The sequence below is a fragment of the Pyxicephalus adspersus genome, chromosome Z (genome assembly GCF_032062135.1).
Source record: "Pyxicephalus adspersus chromosome Z, UCB_Pads_2.0, whole genome shotgun sequence".
Lineage (NCBI taxonomy): Eukaryota > Metazoa > Chordata > Amphibia > Anura > Pyxicephalidae > Pyxicephalus > Pyxicephalus adspersus.
Window position 1 is genome coordinate 21,984,354 of NC_092871.1, and position 19,756 is coordinate 22,004,109.

The 19,756-nt window shown below is 39.1% G+C and overlaps 1 long non-coding RNA gene across 2 annotated transcripts in view; it reads right to left on the reverse strand.

Annotated features, from left to right (window-relative positions):
- LOC140344219 (uncharacterized) overlaps positions 1 to 18,054 on the reverse strand; it is a 22,981-nt gene extending 4,927 nt beyond the window's left edge. The window contains exons 1-4 of one of the 2 annotated variants that reach the window (XR_011923517.1): positions 17,478 to 18,054; positions 15,595 to 17,329; positions 13,100 to 13,184; positions 9,730 to 10,974 (exon numbers count right to left, since the gene is read on the reverse strand). This is a non-coding gene — a long non-coding RNA (uncharacterized lncRNA). The remainder of the gene's footprint in view (positions 1 to 9,729; positions 10,975 to 13,099; positions 13,185 to 15,594; positions 17,330 to 17,477) is intronic. The other variant, XR_011923516.1, reaches the window with a different exon arrangement.
- Between the last annotated feature and the right edge of the window lie 1,702 nt (positions 18,055 to 19,756).

A 19,756-nucleotide genomic window follows, 5' to 3' on the forward strand; every position in this document is an offset into this window, starting at 1 on the left:
GTAGACTATTATGGAAGAACATGGATGAAACAGCAAACCTGGAATGGGTTTTTAAAATCATTAGCTATTAGTTGACAAATGTTTTTATTACATTACTAGATCCTTTCCAGGTTTGCAGTTTCACCCCGGTTCTCCCATACTAACCTATCTTCTTCAGTCTTGGAGAGCTCTAACAAATCACAACATATTTTTTTATAATTATTTTATTATATTACATATATTTATTTTTATCCCAATGTTCTTTTCAATCTATATTACATTTAGAATTACGGTCAATTTCAGTTGATTCTTGTGATCAACTACAAATACTATAATGTACCACTCACTTGTTTGATATATGATTGGCATCTTTTTTTAGCATTATATAGATGTAAAATATAAAAGGTGACACAAAAAGCTCTATTTATAAATCAGGGAATCAGACATTCCCTCATGTGAATCTTCTAGGTTCATGTGTTTTATTGGTACTAATTGAGAGAATGTTTGAGGGAATGTCAGATTTCCTTTTTTGTTCAACAGAGCCTAAAAAGTGTTGACCAAAGACAAAAAAATACACCCTGCTTGATCAATTTTTGTACTCAAAAATAGATCATTTCGATCAAATAAAAGTTTTCATCTAATTGACTGAACATATTGGCCATGCTTTACAGAGTTCTGATTTATTTAGAATACCTGGAGCCTGCCAGTGTCAGCATGTTCATGAGCGATAACCTGCTGATATCCAAAAGAAAACACCATGTCAGCTAGAGAGAGCAGAAAGAAATAATGAATTCTCAGCTTTTTTCACTCCTACCAATCTAGTGCTTGTTTATTAAATAAGAACGTGCTGACATATCTGTAACAATAAAACAAACAGAACCCCTCAGTGTGACAGTATCCAGAGCAGCTAATCAAAACTCACCAATCAGCATTCTGCAAACCTAAATTGGTTTATTTGCCTAAGGATTCTACAGTTTGAATGTTATCATTGTTTTTGCCCTGCTTTATTGAATAGGTCTGTAGGAGTATAGAAGGGTGCAATGTGTGCACATCAGCCTGTCATACAACCCCAGAGTCTCTGTCTATAGTCCTGAAATTTGTCCTGAAAGGGGTTCACTTAAAAAGCCTGATTTATTAAATTTCTCTAAGGTTGGAGAGCATACACTTTTATCTGTGAACCTGGGTGATCCAGCAAACCTGGAATGGATCTGGTCCAGGATTAAAAACATTTGCTAGCAAATAGCAAATGGCTTATAGCAAATCTATTCCAGGTTTGTTGGATCACCCAGCTTCACTGATGAAAGTTTATCCTCTTCAGCCTTGGAGAGCTTTAATAAATCAGGCTCCAAGTGTTTGTAAATGTTCTCAATACGTGCATAACATCGACAGAAAAAAACAATGGATTTTAAACTGCAGCACTATAGGTAAATACATTTTCTCTACCATCCTTCTTTGGTTGGTTGATGAATTAAGAAAAAGTGGGAGACCACTTAGTATTTGCAGACTGGATTGGGCTCAATGAGCATTCTCTTATATTGTAATATTGATTTAGAAGTTGCAGCAAATACTGAATTATCATTCCACATTCCACCTAAGTACATAATAAATACATGACAGACTCAGGGCTCTATTTATAAAACAAAGAATCTTACATTCCCTCAAACATTCCCTGGTGGGAATAAATTACTGCCATTGAAGCTCATAGACCTGGAAGATTCCCATAAGGTAATGTATGAGGGAATGTCTGATTCCCTGTTTTTTTTAAATAGAGCCCATAGTGGCACTTTATGGTAGTCACCCCCCTTTAACCAAGTACTTAATGTACAGGGCTACGAAATATGTTGGCGCTATATAAATCCCGTTTATTAATAATAATAAAAATAAGTTGCACTACCAATACTATCTATGAGTACTGATTTTAGAACAGTCGGCAAACTAACACGGAAGGCTCTGCTCTGGCTCCTACAGAAGAAGTCGTCTTCATGCAAGTTTGCAAGTTGTCACTTAAAATAGTGTTTTTTTATTTATATTTTGTACTCATTTATTATTACCAATACTATATAATATATATTTATAATTAATTTCATAATTATTACCTTCTGGAGGCTCAGAACACAGTTGAATTTAAAACATTCAATAGCAAGAGAGATCAGTTAAAATCAGATAAAATGCAGAATGACTTCCAAGCACAAAGCAGATATTTGTCCAGTATGCTTTGTAAGCAGAGTATAAATGATGTTCATGTAATATATTTTTATCTCTTAAATTACCAAAATAAATATACAAAAAATGAAAAAAGTAAGATAACTGACAAATAGGCAAAATGTTTTCTATTTCAGGTAAAATACACATCTGTTAGCCATTATAATGCCAAAAAGTTATGGAACCACTTATGCTAAAGTGGTGTTTCTCAACCAGGGTTCTGTGGATCCCCAGGGTTCCTATGGGGGTTTCTTGAGAAATGAGCAATTTGTGTCTCTCAGGTCTACCTGACACCAATGATCTTTTTGGCTATCTGTAAGGGTGACATTTTTCCTAGTGACTACCACATCAATGTACTTACTGTGAGCTGAGTATATAGTAATTATTGCAGGGGTTTCAATAAGATCTGAAAGTTATTACAAAGGTCCCCCATTATAAAAGGGTAAGGAAACACTGCTCTAAACTCTATTGTTTCAGAATGTTCCAGAATGTATGAATAAGAAATACAGAACATTGCTAGCTGAGTATACACAACGGTTTATTTCATTAACATCACTTAAAACTTCTTTAGCAAGCATCCTACTAACCAAGGCTACATACACACGTGCAATAATTGTCGCTGGAAAGGATCTTTCACAATCTTTTCCAACGAAAAATGGCTGCATGATGCATGAACGAATGTTGTACATTCAGCACCGTTCTGCTCCATGGAGAGGGGTGAGCAACAGAGTGGCACCCCGCTGCGCTCTCTCCCCTTTACTTTCATTACCATTGTTCCTCGTCCGTCATCCTTGGATCTACCAGGACAGTCTTTTGGACAGCTAGCGCTGGACATGTGCCAAATTCTTGTCCGATATAAGCCCTGACTCGTTTATTGGATGAGAACTATCTGACGTGTATACGTAGCCAAAGAGATAAGGATAAAAGGCTATGAGAACTTACAGATAATTCCACTCATCATTTTAGGGTGCAGCAAACTATCTGCTTTTCAATGACCTAGAAGTCACACTGGTGAACAGACATAACACAGCAAATACCAGTTGCCCACCAGTAGCTCTTTTCCAAACCATTTATCTGCTTGCAATGGCAGGTTTCTCTCCTTATTTCTCTTCAGACAGACACAGACAGTGACACGGGAGGAGGAGAGGACTCTGCCTGGAAGAATGATAACATTTGCTGATTACAGAGCTATTGGTCCCACTTATCAGGGGGCATGTTGGACCAATGTGTTGGTGTATGCTGTATGCTGTATGCTGTATGACAGCTACAATGCTGTATGACAGCTGCATGCCTTGGCTGCAATCACCTGGTGGGGGCATTCTTCATGTCAATGCGGTGTCTGTACATGTATGACAATTATGACACTGAAAAGCTGCCATCCACTTGCACCTTGAATCAAGGGTGCAATTTTCTACATTTTAATGAGGCCTATTCACACTTCCCCTTTCCTGCAATAAAATAACCCAGACAATATTAAAAATGCATTTCAAGTTGGAATCCCTTTTTTATCTATATGGTTGCTTCCCAGAAATGCAGTTAGGTGACTTTTTGAAGGGAAACTATAAAGGCCTAATTACACTCATGTGTGTTGCACAAATACACTAACCAATTTCAAATGCCAATTACCAGATGTAGTGAGCTGGCTCCTGAGTTTATGTAATCCTGATGTAGGAAATAAATGTTATAAGGTGGCCATACACTCAGATATAAATGATCAGACTCTTAACCGGTATGCCTCTCCAGTGTACAATGTATGTTGGACTACCCTCCAATGACCCTCCAGTGACAGTAATTGGTAACATTTTCTTATGTCTATTCATCTGTACCAGCACTTATCAACCTTTTTAACACACAGGAGCCCTTGAAGTTACTTTCATGTCTTATGTGAGCCCTGCTAATAAATTCAGTATCTTCAGCTCACATTACATTAGTATGGAGTGTAAGCTCCTCTGGCCAGGGTCTGCTCCTTCTCCTGGGTCATTGTTTGTATCTGTATGTCATTTACAATTCCTATTGAATGTATAGGGCTGCATAATATGTAATATGGATTGAAATGTAAGAATAAAGAACAGAATACAATATTTTTATGTAATAAAAAACTAATAGTAATGACCAGAAAAGAACGTCGGTGACATGTATATAATGTTCCCTATCAATGGAAATCAGAAAAAATGCCCCATTGGCAGTTGCTGAAAGAAGGACCTCCTAATATTTGTGATGATTAAGAGGAGGGCCCCTTTTCACGGGTGGTCAATGGTAAAAAAAAAAACAATCAGGGGTGGACATAGCCAAAAGTAGGCTTCTGTACATAACTGGCTTGGGCCCAATGTGAGGACCCATGTTGGCTGAAGAAAGGTTTGGAGCCTTCGTTCAGCAGCACACTTTGGGCCTGTTTTATTAAAGCTCTCCAAGGCTGGACGCCGGCGGATCAGGTAAGGCTTTACTTTTACTTCCCATAGGTTTACCTACCCCGCTGGGTGATCCAGCAAACTTGTAATAGATTTCTTCAAAGCCATTTGCTATTTGCTAGCAAATGTTTTCAATCCTGGACCAGATCCCTTCTAGGTTTCTTGGATTACCTAGGTTCACTGATGATAGTGTATCCTCTCCAGCCTTGGAGAGCTTTAATAAATCAGGGCCTTTGCATCCCCCTATGTCAGCCCCTGCTCCTTATAATGGTGGTCAGTGGGAAGAATGTCTGCTGACTTTTCAATGAACCCAAGAAAAATGGATCCATGCTCTATGCTGAAGAAATGAAGAAAAGTTTCAGATAAGAAGTATGTGTAAGAGTATGGCAAGCTTTAGAGTTGTAACCGTTGGCCTCCCAGCTGTTGTGTATAGGATTCGCTCTCTGACTTAGATACACGGCAGCTGGGGGCTGAAGGTTTCCTATACCTGGCATCCAGATTAGTTGATTGCATTTCATCTATGAGATCAAAAACATATTTAAAAGCAGAAAAACAGCTGTATCACATGTAATGAAAGGCTGCTATTTCTATCCAGAACATCCTCAGTTAGTTTAAGGATTTGCTATATTCTGCATTTCCTGTCATTTTTCAGGAGCTCTTCAATCAGAGGTAACATAACACCCCTCCCTAATCCTGAAGATCCTACACAAAGGAGACTGACAGAAGAGATTAATAGTCTTCAAGGAGCATCCGGCCTGGGACATTCCCAAATCCCCCCCTCCCGCCCACCCTTCAAAGTACAGTTCTTTTAATACATGGTTCAGTGCCAGATCCCCTAATATTAGACAGGTACAGGAACACAGGAAACAGTACTGGCTCTTCTTTGCCATAACATAACAAACTGACCAGCTTGATCAGTCCTGTTCTGGTTATATCAGCATCTGTGTTCACACAACCCAGGTCCAGTACATACAATACCGTGACATGTTCATACATTGCTGCACACAGTAGGTATGTCAGATCATCTTTTTAATAAGAGAAGCATATGTTTTACATAAGATCACTAGATGAATGATTGGTACCACGTGAGATGATTACCTCCAGCCTGCACCCATCCTAATCAGTCAGTCTTTGAACACGTGTCGCATGTTAACCACAATGTTAACCACATTTTAAAACCTTGTTCTGGGAACAATTCTCTGCCAAAGCAGGTTTTAAAAATGATTCTTTGTCATGTCAAAATAAAAAAAGGAAAACCATGGTGCCATACTGGGAGGCGTTTGTATGGCGGTAGATAAGTTAACTCTTTATTACCTATAGACCTTTAAATGACTTATTAAATGAGCATTTCTGAGATGACCTTTAATAAATTCAGATTATCATTTTTTTTATAATGACCTTTAGGCTGGACTCACATCTATGCGGTTTATCTACCGATACCTGGATATGCAATAAATGGATGTCAAGGTGCTTTAACATGTCGCATTGCAATGTTGATGTTAATGGAAATCAGAATGTATATTGATGAACGTTGTGACGCAATGTCGCTGTGTATCATGATTTGAGTCTTAATGCATGCATCTAAACCTGTCTTTGGTAAAAACTGCATCACAGAGAATCCAGCCTATATGACAATTACAATCCTCTAATGTAGTTTTGAGCACAGAATTGTGTTTGGCTGTGACCATCACCATAACCGTTACCAAAAAATTTTAACATTGAACAATAAATATAGGTATTCTGCTATCTGTCTTGTGAGTACACATGCAATGTTTAATGGCAATATTGTGTAACTAAAAACCTTCCATGATTCATCAAAGTATTGCCAGTGATTTTTGATACTGGGGCAATGGTTGCCAATCAGTTCTGTTCTACCTAAAGGTACACGGGACCCACCACACACAATTTTGCAATTGCACAATTTGCAGTGACTTTACCCTTAAACAGGTTATACCTAAATAACTGTCAATTTTGGTGACTTTAACCTTAAACAGGTTGTCTAACGGAACTTGTTGCAATGTTGCTTAGTGCAAGAAGACAACAATGTATTGTGGTGTGAACTAATCCATCTATAAATATTAACATTAGTCTTGGGCCTGTTTTTGGAGGTCAGAGTGTGACTGCATGCACCATGGACCTAGGAAAGGTTATGGCCTTATAATATATATATATATATATATATATATATATATATATATATATATGTGTGTGTGTGTGTGTGTGTATATATATATATATATATTATATGGCCTTCTAATATCTCATATCCTTTTGTGGCCTCCTAACAAACAGGCTGACATCTCTACAGTCCCCCTTCTGCTGTTTGTCTCATTCACATCCCCGCCTTCTCTAAAGTCCCCAACTAAGTTCCAATGACTCAGAGTTTTAGATATTACCTTTTACTTGCAAAGACTCCCATAACTTGTAGTTTACATACATTTTCACCCTAATTTCCAGATATCATGCCAAGGGATCCACACAAGTAACTTTTCTATCCCTCACTCTGAGCACCAAATGATAATGTTGAATCCAAGACAAGACTCATGTGCTTCACCTTTTCATTGGGAGAGCTCCAAGCCTTGAAACTTGTAAGAGTATCCTAAAATGCACGTCTTCAAACAATTATACAATTGGTCATGATCTCTATCTTGACATGTATGCACATATGCTTAATCCTCTGCTCTTGCATTGTCATCTTACTTAGTGTTACCCCCCCCCCCTTTTTCTAGAGATTGTAAATTTGCAAGGGCAGCATGGCCCTCCTATATTGGGTTTTGTTCCACTTAGTCATGTTTCGTGTTATTTTATAAATAAAATTGATTTATATGTACCTTTTTTATTGGTGGATATTTTTTTTGTAGAGGTGTATGTTACCTATTGACTGAACCTAATTCTGTATTGAGCTAACTCACTACTGTCACTGTTACACATTAAAATGATCAAAGAAAACCACAAATCACATATTCATGTGATATATGTCACTGTATATCCAAAAGCGTGACAATACTTTCTCCATTACAGTTTTAGGAATGCACTGGTGTCAACTCCTGCAGAATGGGCAATGAAGGAGTAGCAGAACCCCAGCAGTGGATCATTCCCCTGCTCACTCTTAAGACCCCCCCAGAAGTAATTTTTGCCATTTGTTTCTCTTCAGTCTTGTCATTAGGTGCAAATATTGCACTCACTCCCTGACATCAGTGCTGCTATCTGTATAATTAAACCATAAATATATATTGTAATATAAAAGGTACCAGGGTGATTCTCTTTTAGCACAAAGGCCCATGATGCCTTGCAGTTATAGTATATCCTCGTTTTTTGAGGTTAAGTGACTATGAAAGTTATTTAACCTGAAGTTGAGTATTGAAGCCTCAGCTGTTTTTTTCTGCAGCTTAATTTATTTTTTAAAACATTTTGCCCAAAATTGGGATTTAAATGCTTACTTCTATATACGTGTAATTATATGTATTTATGAACGTAATTATTGTAAATTGATGACTAAACAGAGCTGCTAGTAGCTTAGGGCAATTAGCCTCTGTTTTAATAGCTGCTGACCAAAGATCACTACTAGGAAGAAAGAATGATCAGACAAGTTAGAAAGCATGTCTAGATTCCTCCTGTTAATTTAGCAACCCAGACCTGTTGTCCTTGCATCATGCCTGCAAGAACCAGTATCCAACAATGTCTATGAGCAGCTTTAGCAACTAGCAATGTGCTGCTTGGTTTTTCATATTTGAAGCTCCTATTACCAACAATGATACAACAATGGCTAGTGCACACTGCCCTCTGGTGGAAAATACAGCTATTACAAGAAATTGAACATTAGAAAGAGATTTTGCCCAAAATTGAGATTTTGTTTTCAAAATTGTCTATGTTCACAATATCTATGTTTGCAAAGCAGTTAATGTGCACAAAGTGCATCTGTATCCTTTGCAGCTATTAGGAATCTTGTGGGGTAAGCTGGGATTGGGATAGCACTGGCAAAGAGTGCCAGCTCGGCACAATGTGTACTTATTTTATCTTGCTATGACTGTAAATATTACATGATTTTTTTGTCCCCTTGTAAGGCCTAAAGCTTAGGAGATATCACATGGTCTACTAAAAATTCACAAATTCTAAGCCTTGAGTGAAAGATGTGTGAACATTGACTATTATTAATGAAGTTTGTATCATGCAGTCCAGTGCCCCCACGCTGTGACCAACGTCCTTGTGTTCCATAAAGAGTAATCACAGCAGAATTTATACAGCAAACCTACCGTGGGCAGCAAATAGTTACTGATCTGAATTGCAGCTTTTGGACCTTCCTTTCAGCATGATGAGACATGGTGCCAAACTCAAGCATAAGAAAGCTTCCTTGAGCCTGTCAGTACTGCTTTGCAAGAGCATAGTGAGATTGGCAATCTTTTTCCCCATTCACGTAACCCGATCTCGTGCCAGCGCAGTGCAAGATCAGGTGACATACAAAAAAGATCCCAAAAGAAGGGCAAAGGAGATGGCGGCACCCGGTGCTTCCTCCGCACCAAGTTAAAGAAGGATACCGGGACGACGCGGGACCTGATGGACGAAACCTCCTGATGGATCTGCAGGATTAAAGGTAATTGCGTTTTTTTTTACTTTGACTTAAGTTCCACTTTAACTAATTTACACAAAGCTCAGCACCATCCTTCATCATTCTGAAAGAGCGGTCACAGAGTCCCTAAACTGGCTGCCGAGCAATTCTCTGACAACAGTCATAAGGCTAGTAAAAAAAAAAAGAAGTTGGTGAGAACACTGCTTTTACATTTTAAAGAATGAAATGCTAAAATAAAGTGTGTTTCATTTATATCTTTAGGTTCGGATATCATTTCAGATTCAGCTGATTTCTATAAAAAAAACTTTTTCTTTTTAAGGCTTGGTTCACATGTATGCGGCCACATGATGTGCGTTGTAATGTGTGCTGCATGCACTAACCTCTAATGTTTTATGGTCAGGAAGACATTGAACACCCACATTTGATTTTACAGATAGGAGACAGGTAAAGCAGCATTGTACCTACACAATACTCTAATTCACTACAAATAGTTCAAAAGCCACACATAACCCTTAGCACCAAAATCTGTTTTTTAGACAATTTGATTACATATGTTTATCTGACTGAACTTACCTTAAGGAAAAGTTTCCATAAATCAGGTTGGACACTGATGCTGGCAAAAACTTGGCTGGACACAGTCCGAGGCTGATGAACACTTGGCTGGAACTAATATAATGCTGTCAAAGATTTGGCATGAAACAGACTGATGCTGACAAAGTCCGGATGACACAGGCTAATGCAGGCAAAGACTTGGCTGTACACAATCTGAAATTGGCTAAAACGTAGTTGAGCACAGCTTGAAGTGGGTGAAAACTTGGCTTCACACAGCCTGAAGTTGGCTAAAATGTGACTGGCCACAGGATGACAAGATGACTTGATTGGACAACAGTTAATGGTTGACAACTTTTGGCTAAACACAGGCCGATGCTGGGAAAGACGTGGATGGAAACAGACGGATGATGCTGAGGAAGACTTGCCTGGAGGCTTATGAAATATTTTTATAATTTAGTTTAATACATGTTGACATACTGTAAATGTTTAAACTGAAACAGTAAAATTTCCAAACAATCCTAAATATTTCTGATAAAAGTAGAAAGAAATATGAAATAAGCTTGTCCATTACAATGATTAAGATAACAGTGACTGAAATCCAGCCTGTGTAGAAGATTACATGGGACCATAGTGGGGCTGCAGGATGGAGAATCAGACTCAGGTGCAGGTGTCAGTTCGGAAACATTGAGGAACAGTGGATGGTGATATTGCTCCAGTTAGTGTCAAGTTTATCACTCTTGCATTGCATTGTTGAGTTTTACAGATCCTCAGTCTCACTCTCTCGGAGCCCAGAGCTTTCTCAGCTTCCATCTCTGCAGAGGAACCTGGTATAGCAGCTCACAAGTGTGAGATCTCCTTTCCATCTCTTGAACTGCAAATCCAGTATATAACGTAAAACCACTTGAGTCTTGTTTGGCGGGCTTGGCCATCTGCACAAGTGCAGGAGAGTGGGTTTGCCTAGGTGGCTTTTTAAGGGACACTTCCAAAAAATATCACAGCCAATCAGATTGTGTTGTCTTTTTTTTGCAGAATGTCTGTTGGAAACTCTAGTCGGAGGTAAGCTGTCAACTTTGTTATCCAATAAACTACCTGACCTCATATACTGTCTTACATTTTATTATGGTTAGTCTTCACTGACTTTGAAATGAACATTGACATCATGGTTTTCATTTTCATCTGGTCATTGTCTCCAGCCATCTTAATTGGCCTGCCTGGGATAATGCAACTCCCATGCAAGTATGCAGGAGTGCATTGACAAGGAACATGCTGACATAAAAAGAAAACACAGAGTTGATCTAAATATTTTTCAGCTGAAGTCACTGACCAATGACAAACTAGGGGAAGGGAGGTGACCTAACCGTGTTGCTCAGCTGAATAAAGGAAAGTAAGGTCATCGGGCCTGATATGCTATCTGGTAGAGTTTAAACCTCAAAAAATAGCCCCCATATATGTATTTCATCTGTGTATTTAAAATTTATGTTAAACTGAAATAAAATGTTGCAAACCACTTCTTTCAGTCCTTCTGTAATTTCACAGCACACTCTGCAGTCTATGCGGAATGTTTAAATTCAAAACATCATGCCAAATTTGTTCTAGAATAGTGAGCACAGTTGGAGTGACAATGGCTTAAGCACATCCCCACCCACAGCCTGAGAAGGCATTTGGGGTTTCCTTGGTTCTTCTGATATCTGTGCCATTCTCTGCAACCCCCACCCCGAGTTAAAAGAAGACCCAGACAGAGCAGCCACATGACTGTTGTTAAAATCCCACCAAAATATATTTTCTGTTTTAAACTAGATATATTTTAAAATATATTTACATGGTGCCTAATATGTTTGCTTGAATAAAATAATTTGCACTGGCATACATTCTGTTTCCCTCTTCAGCTTTAACGGCAGAATATTCAGATTCAGTATAAGCCTATAGGAAAGTGAATCTCTTTAAAGACTACAGATGGTAAAAGACTATACTCTGGAACTTTTTTCACTACCTTTGATTTTCCACACTGTTGCAATACATTGTAAAGTTTCACTAACCTAGTTCCTGTTTCACATTGCATCATAGTATACTAGTTTTCAGCAACCAGTGCTACCAGCACTAAATAATCTAACTGAATGACGATTTATAGAGAAAGTGAACTTCACCAACCTCCTGAAACCCCTTTTGTAATTGAGTTTTAGGAAAAATTGTTATATACTAACTGCTTCTAGTCCACTGTACCCCCCACAGGCACCAACACCAGTGGCTTTTTTACTTCAATATTCTGTACACATGCATCGGGAAGAAGTTCCAAGACTTTTCTTCTGGTTGTAAACAGTAAATGATGGTGTAATATTTATACATATTATGGAATAAATTAGCAATTTATCTAGTAAGTTGTGTGCTTACTTGCTAGAAAAAGTCAAGTAAGCAAAAATAGTTTACTTCTCCTTTAAATACAGTGTAACTCATTATTCGCTTAGCTAAAATGATGTCACACTTCTCTCTTGTGAAACAAGACGTGCTGCCAACATCCTGCGTCAATCGCCGTACCATTGGAAGAATTTCATTGTAGCTGGCATAGTAAATACTAGGCTGGGGAAAGCTACCTTCCTTTTCACTTACCGGGAAAGACATGTAAGCAGGGGGTTTGGTTCTGCTATCACAATAATAAATCCAATCTCATCTATACTCTCTAAGCACCCTTATTTCTCCAATCTTCCTTCACTGAATCCACATAGATCAGGGGTCCTAAGTAAATCATAACATTTCATTAAAAAACACAGGTCTCAGTTGCACACATTTGCGGCAACAAAAGAGGAGTTAAAAGAACAGGTAACATAATGGGCAGCATGGTGTCTTAGAATTAAGTGCTCTGGCCTTTGCAGCAGTGGGTCTCAGGTTTGAATCTCGGTCAGGACACTATCTGCATGGAGTTTGTAGGTTCTCCCTGTGTTTGCGTGGGTTCCTCTGGGTACACTGATTTCCTCCAACATTCCAGAAACATGCAGTTAGGTTATTTGGCTCCCCTTAAAAAATTGACCTTAGACTGTATAAAAGACATATGACTATGGAAGGGACATTAGATTGTGAGCCCCTTTAAGGGACAGCTAGTGGCATGACTATGGACTTTGTACAGCACTGTGTAATATGATGGTGCTATATAAATACTATGTAATAATATTAACACATCTTTGTGTAGTCTTGTTTTAGAATGCCTCTGTTTTTTCATATGACCAAATTTTACTAAAGTACCTGAAAATCAACTCATATTTGCACATTTACAGAATACAGCTTCTTCCCCTTTACCTTCCCTTGTATGTAGGGCTCTGCTTTAAGCGTTTACTACACCTTTTGTAGTTACTAAGTACTCATTACTGTCAATAAAACTTTTGTAGAGGGATGACCTTACCTTCAAGTACTTTGCATACAATTTAGCCAAGGTGGTGTGCATAAGGTAGGTATTTAGGATGAAATATGATCACATGATCTTGGACCTGGAATACAATAAAAAATCTTTTATGATGTAATTGTGATCACAAAGTAACAGCTTTTTAAAGAAGTTTTATTAAGTTATTATTTTTAAGTTAGAGAATTTAAACTGGCAGCTAGTGGTACATATACAATATTACTGCCCTCAGGGCCCAAAAAGATGATCTGATAAGTCGTTGTGAACATATAAAGAAGGGTCAAGCTGCTGGAGGTAGAAGCCATCTTGAAGCCATCACTGCTGGTTTATTGGAGAGCAGTTAGCAATGGTGATCAGTAAGTGTTTTATAACCTGTTTGATGGCTAGTACCCCCCCCCTCCCCACTATACCCCCCACTCACCCTCACTATGGCTCAGGCTTGGAAAATGAACAAAATCCTGTCCATATGGATGAAAATGAGACAGTTACTTGTATCTTTGTAAATTGCTCCATTGGTCTGTTTTTGGTCCAATGTTCTAATCAGTAACTTACAGTAGCCAGTCAGAAACCAGGGTACTAAAATATATATTGTGATTATTTACTCCAAATTATGTAAAATAAAACTAGCACTTAAAATGATTCTAGCTGAACTGGCAAAGTGTCTTGAATGGCCGCCCTCTAAATCACCTTTCCTACTTTACTCATCATGTCATTCTCCATCAGAGCTTACACAAGTTTGATGGTGTCAACCCCCCTGTCATGTGCCAGGCCTGTCAACTGGATGCTCTGGCCTAGGCACTGCATCATGGTAGGGGGTCCTCAATACACAGGTTATTTGTGCAGGGGAAGCGATGGAGACAGGAGCCTTGGAGCAGTGTATATTAGCGAGTAAAAGGCTATGTTCAGACTGGCAGCAAGTTTGTGCTGCAGTTATCGCTTCATCATACCAGTGAACCACGTAGGCATGGCACTGGACGGTTCAGTATTCTTCACTGCTGCCTGCTGTCAACTCTGCAGACGATTCTTTAAGAATCAAGCAAGATGCCGCTGGGACCTGCACAGGATCACGTGATCCTGCTACAGGTCTGAACCTTTCTTGATTGTGTGTAGGAGCTAGCATGACTTTGTTGTGGTTATTAACCATGATTGTGCATACAAATACACAACCTTCAGTGAACATGTGGGTGCATTTAAACACTTACAAACAGTATGAATGTTGTTAGTGTAAAGGTGGCTCTTTATTGATTAACCCTGTGCTGAGTCTACCTTTAAATAACAAACAATGTTTAAGTTTTACAATTTGTTTTCTTTCTACAACCTGTCCCCTACTAGCCACTGCACAGTAGTACCCATGCTCTCTGTAAAAGCAGTGTCCTTACTGAAAAGGTCTAATCCCTTATTAAGGCAGACCTATAGTTCTGCAATCACCAAAACCTATGCCCCCTCCTGATTGAAGAGCTCTGGCTTTCAAGGAGAAAGTATGAGACCTCTGCAAAAAGAATTCTGCTTAACCACAAAGAGCAAGGGTCTTTTTTTGCAGCTACTGGAAACACAAAGGCTTTTCCGCTGAGGCTGTAAGACTTTCCACAACTTATTTTGCAATATGTTTTGCTAGTATAAACTAACAGTTCATTTGAGCTTTAGATGTGGCCTTATAAACTCTTTTGGCATTGCATTTTTCAATGCTCAAGCACAGAGGTACTGGATACAGCAATGTTCCCGGTAAGCCTTGAATACCATTGATGCAGTTCTTCTGTTCAAATGAACAATAATGCAATGTCAGCGACTACAAATGCTGCAGTCCATTTGTGATGCAAAACGAAATTGCTGCTTCTCCGAGCTGCTGTGTGATGAAGTCATTTTTCTAAGTGCACTTAACATTATACAGCATTTCTGCTTGGTAGCAGTTCATGATAGTGTGGTAGTCATTACATTTGTAAATTAAATGATTATATATATTAAAGCTGCATTATATACATTAAAACCTAAAAAAATCAATACCACTAGTGTCATTAATTAAAGTTACAAAATTATTTCATGTAAAGTTAGTGGATAAAGTAGATGTGGATTTCGGTTGAGATTGCAGCACACAGGCATTTCTCTCTCCATTCCTACAAACAAGACCTCAACTCATGACCGTAAATGATGCACCAACCATTATGATACCAACCGGCTGGCTGAGCAGCTCAATGAAGCAATGAATTTTCCCATCTCTGAGACAGGTAGCTAATGGACCATTTATAGAAAGAAAGTAGAGTGATCATTCAGAAACTCCGCTGCTTCCAAATACATTGCATACCATTGATGTTCTTTCAACTACACCAACCACATGTTAGCCTTTCTGTGAGTATTATTTTAGTTTTAAAGAGGAACTGTGGCAAAGAAAGTGGTGGAAGGTTTTGTGATGATGTGAAAGCAAGCATTAGATATTTGCATATTATGGCAGACATGTCTCTGGGTTTTCCCTCTTCCAGTAATGACAGTTCTGTACTACTTACCAACATTCAGTCACTGTTACCATCTTCTTTAAGCTCTTTTGCATCCAGCATCTTCTCTCTTTGCACACTAGAATTACATCAGAGCTTAAGTTAGTGTACACACAAACACATTTTAGGCTTTATTGCTTTTTTTCAATCTTATTTTCAGTCTGTCATAATTTTGTAATTATTACAAATTGACTACAATTGTTTGATGGACTTGTCCGATATTTGATCAGCTTTGACTATACAGTATCTAATTGAAACATTGATTGTGTCACAAAAAGTCATCTGGAGTCTGATGGTTATTCAATCAATAAATCAGCTTATTCGATCAACTCTTGATTGAGATTTTGCACAAATATTGATCACAAATATGATCGTAGTTATAGTCGTTTTAATCGATTGTTGATTCTGAAAATGTTGCATAGTATGGTATATAAGTAGACTAAAGCTGCGTACACACCTGCAATTTTTGTCGTTGGAAAGGATCTTTCACGATCCTTTCCAACGACAAAAGACTACACGATGCATGAACGGTGCTGTACATAAAGCACCGTTCTGCTCTATGGAGAGGGGAGGGGGAGAACGACGGAGCGGCACCCTGCTGCGCGCTCTCCCCCTTCCCTTGCATTAGGATTGCTCGTCGTTCATGGTTCGTGGATCCGCCAGGACGGATCAATGGACGATGAACAACCCCGGCTGTACACACGCAAGATTCTCGCCCGATATCTGGCCGATGCCGATTACTGGGCGAGAAAAATCTGACGTGTGTACGCAGCTTTAGGGGGAGCTTTTTTTTTGGTAGAAAAGACATTCAAAGTTTATTTTGTATCAAATCTTAGAATTTTTCTTTTAGGGGGTTGAAGTTGTAATTCTGCAATAAAGTAGATCCAATTTAAAAAGTGAAGATTTGCTATGTGAGATATAAAACATAGGGATGTCTATTGTTCCATCAGTATATTTTCTCTAGAATCCCTCCTGTTAGAAATAGCAGTGCACATCCTGGTATGTAAGTGTTCTTACACGCTCATGTGCCTACATACTCATAGCTGTATATCCACACTGGGGAGAACAAGGATATGTACACATGTTTGATGATACCTGGCCGATAGGAGCGGACAGGTTCGTCTCGAATGAGAATCTGACGTTGTTCATAGATCCGTCCTGGTGGATCCATGAATAACTTAGGATAATTGACCACAATGAAAGTGAAGGGAGGAGAGCACAGCAGGGTGGCACTTGCTCGTTCTCCCCCCTCCCCTCTTCATTGAAGAGAATGGCGCTGTATGTACAGCGCTCGTTTGTTCACCTTTCAGTTGTTTGTCCCTGGAAACAATAGTTTCCAACTACAATAATCAAGCCTGTGTACACAGCCTAAGGCCCTGATTTTGAGAGTCAGAGCCCTTGCATACCTGTGGTGTGAACCGGTGCAGTTGGCAGCTCCTGGGCAAACTGCTGCTGTGCTTCTGGGAGTGGTAAACCGCATGACAGGAAACCAGGTTAGCATGTGGATGTGACTATGGCGCTCATATTTTAAAAACCGTATGACCAAAAATGAGAACCGCATCATGTTCTGCCACAGTCATGGCCGTCATGGTTCTCAACCATACCCATACCCATACACTTAAAGCAGAACTAAACCAAAAATAAAAAAATGACACTTACCTTTCTTTCACTTACCTTCTTTTCTGTCTTCTTCTTTCTCTGTCACTCAATCTCATACTGAGAGGTGCGAAATCCGGTGATGTAGCCTCTGTGAAGGGGAAAAAAAAAGAAAGCCAATCTCACTGCGCATGCCCGACATCAGGCAGAGTCTCCTGGGATGCATGACGCAAGAATCTCTGATCGCCACAGTTGCACTTTAAAAAACAAAACAAAAACAACATTTTTACTTTATTTACCCTTCTATGTAAAGTAAAAATGTTGAGTTGAGGTCCGCTTTAAATGGATGAATCTGGGACTTTGGTTTAGCTGGCATTGACTGCTGTGGCTCATTGCATGTCTAAATGGTCCTCAATTGTAGAAGATTTGAAGTGAGGTTTGTTGATGTCACTACCGTACTTTTCTCTCTTCTCATTGCTGGAGACTCTGATGTGGGGAGGCAAAGCCCTACCAAGACACAATGCAGAACACGACAAGGCAAGACAAAAATGGGGGAAAGACCATATATATAACATTGCTCAATCCAAAAGCAATTATACAATTTAATTGAATAGAAGAGTTGTCCAAATTAGGACCTTGAAGTGGAACTGTTATGAAAAAAAAAAATCAATCACCTTTACCTAAAAAAAGCCCTTGATCCCTCAACAAACCAAGCCCAATAATCCTGCGCTGTCTCAACTTCTCTCCTTTCCAGCACTGGATGGAATAGTGAGGGCGGCCACAACTAAGGCCCACCATCTACTAAGCCGGTGCGAGATCAGGTGACATTTTCCTGCAAAGGTAAAATAAGTGCCAAACTCACTGCGCATGCGTGACACTGAGCACTTCATTTTACATTATAGGAAAGCTCCTGATGATGATGAATGTCGATCTCAGACATGTGCAGAAAAACAGCCCACACTCTCCTGGGATATGTGACCCAAGAATGCCAGGAGGTTGAAGGTTTCCCCTTCAATCTTTACCACTGTAACTAAAAAGATAGAAGAGGAGGAGACCTCCCCAAAAAAAATCAAACTTTTTTTGATTATATAATAGGGACAGACAACCTTTTACACAGGTAGTCCCTGGGTTCCATACAAGATAGGGACTGTAGTTCATAAGTTAAATTTGTATGTAAGTCGGAACAGGTACATTATTTTAATAAATGCATTTAGGACAGATCTCAACATATTATTAGGCAGCATGGTGTCAGTTACTGTAAAAAATGTTCAAAGTGAGCTAATCACAAACAAAGCAAAAAAAAAACTTTATACAACTTTATAAAGCGTAGACATTCATTAACTTCTGGAGCAAGCTGTGCTTTGATATGCAAAAAGAAACAACTGCAGGGTTTGCTTTGGTCATTAAAGAGTTACAAGAGGCTGCAGAAAGGGCTTACCCCCCCTTAGGCTTGGTCTAAGGACGTTTTTAAAAACTCAAGTAAAGTTCCTACCACGTTTATATGCGTTTTTATGCAATTTTAGTAGCGTTTTAAAGCTTGCTTTTAAAACGCTGGAAAAAGTCTATGCCGTGGTTTTACCGCGTTTACGTTTCAAGTGCTTATAAACGTGGGAAATCGTTGAAAAACGAAATCAATGGAAGTGTTTATCCGCATTCTAATTTTTTTAATGTTGCAAGCAGCGTTAGAGATAACACTCATAAATGTGCCTCAAGGAAACTTCCTGGTGTAGATTAGCCCATTTGAATAAATGGGAATTTCAAACATGGGCTTTTAAAGCCTCAGGTCAAACGCTGGGGAAAACGTCCGTGTAGACTAAGCCTAAGATCACCCACAACCTCAGCTGTTTAGCAAAAGATTTCTTCTGCAAGTCATGCAAACCGCCCCCTTCAAGCCTCCGTTCTGCACACAAGCAAGCAGGGAAGCCCCGTTCGTATCTAGGAGGGATCCATCTGTCGGATGTCCTTAACCCGGGGACTACCAGTATAATGTTAAAAAAGTGATGATAGATCCACTATAAATGTAAATTAAACCTATTTAATCGGACAGGTTCTTTATTGCAGAAGGGACTGGTGATGTCTGCGATACCTCTAACATTAATACACACTAAGGTTAATATATAATGAGCAGCATGGTGGCTCAGTGGTTAGCACTCTGGCCTTTGCAGCGATAGGTCCAGGTATGAATCTCAGCCAGGACACTATCTGCATGATGTTTTCATGGGTTTCCTCCGGGTACTCTAACATGCAGTTAGGTTAATTGGCTTCCCCTAAATTGCCCTTTCTTTGTGGTAATGACATATGACTATGATAGGGACATTAGATTTTGAGGGACAGCTAGTGCCATGACAGTGGACTTTGTACGTCGCTGCGTTATATGTCAGCGCTATATAAATACTGTGTAATAATAATGTACATTGAGATGCACAATTCAGTGTACAATCCCATCATGCCAGGCTGTCATTCCGGTCTGGCCAATCAAAATGCCTGAAGATGTTGGCGCCGGTGTAAGGGTGAGTATGAATAATTGCATACAGGCATGTAAGTTACCTTTCCTTTCTACAATAAACAAACTACCAGG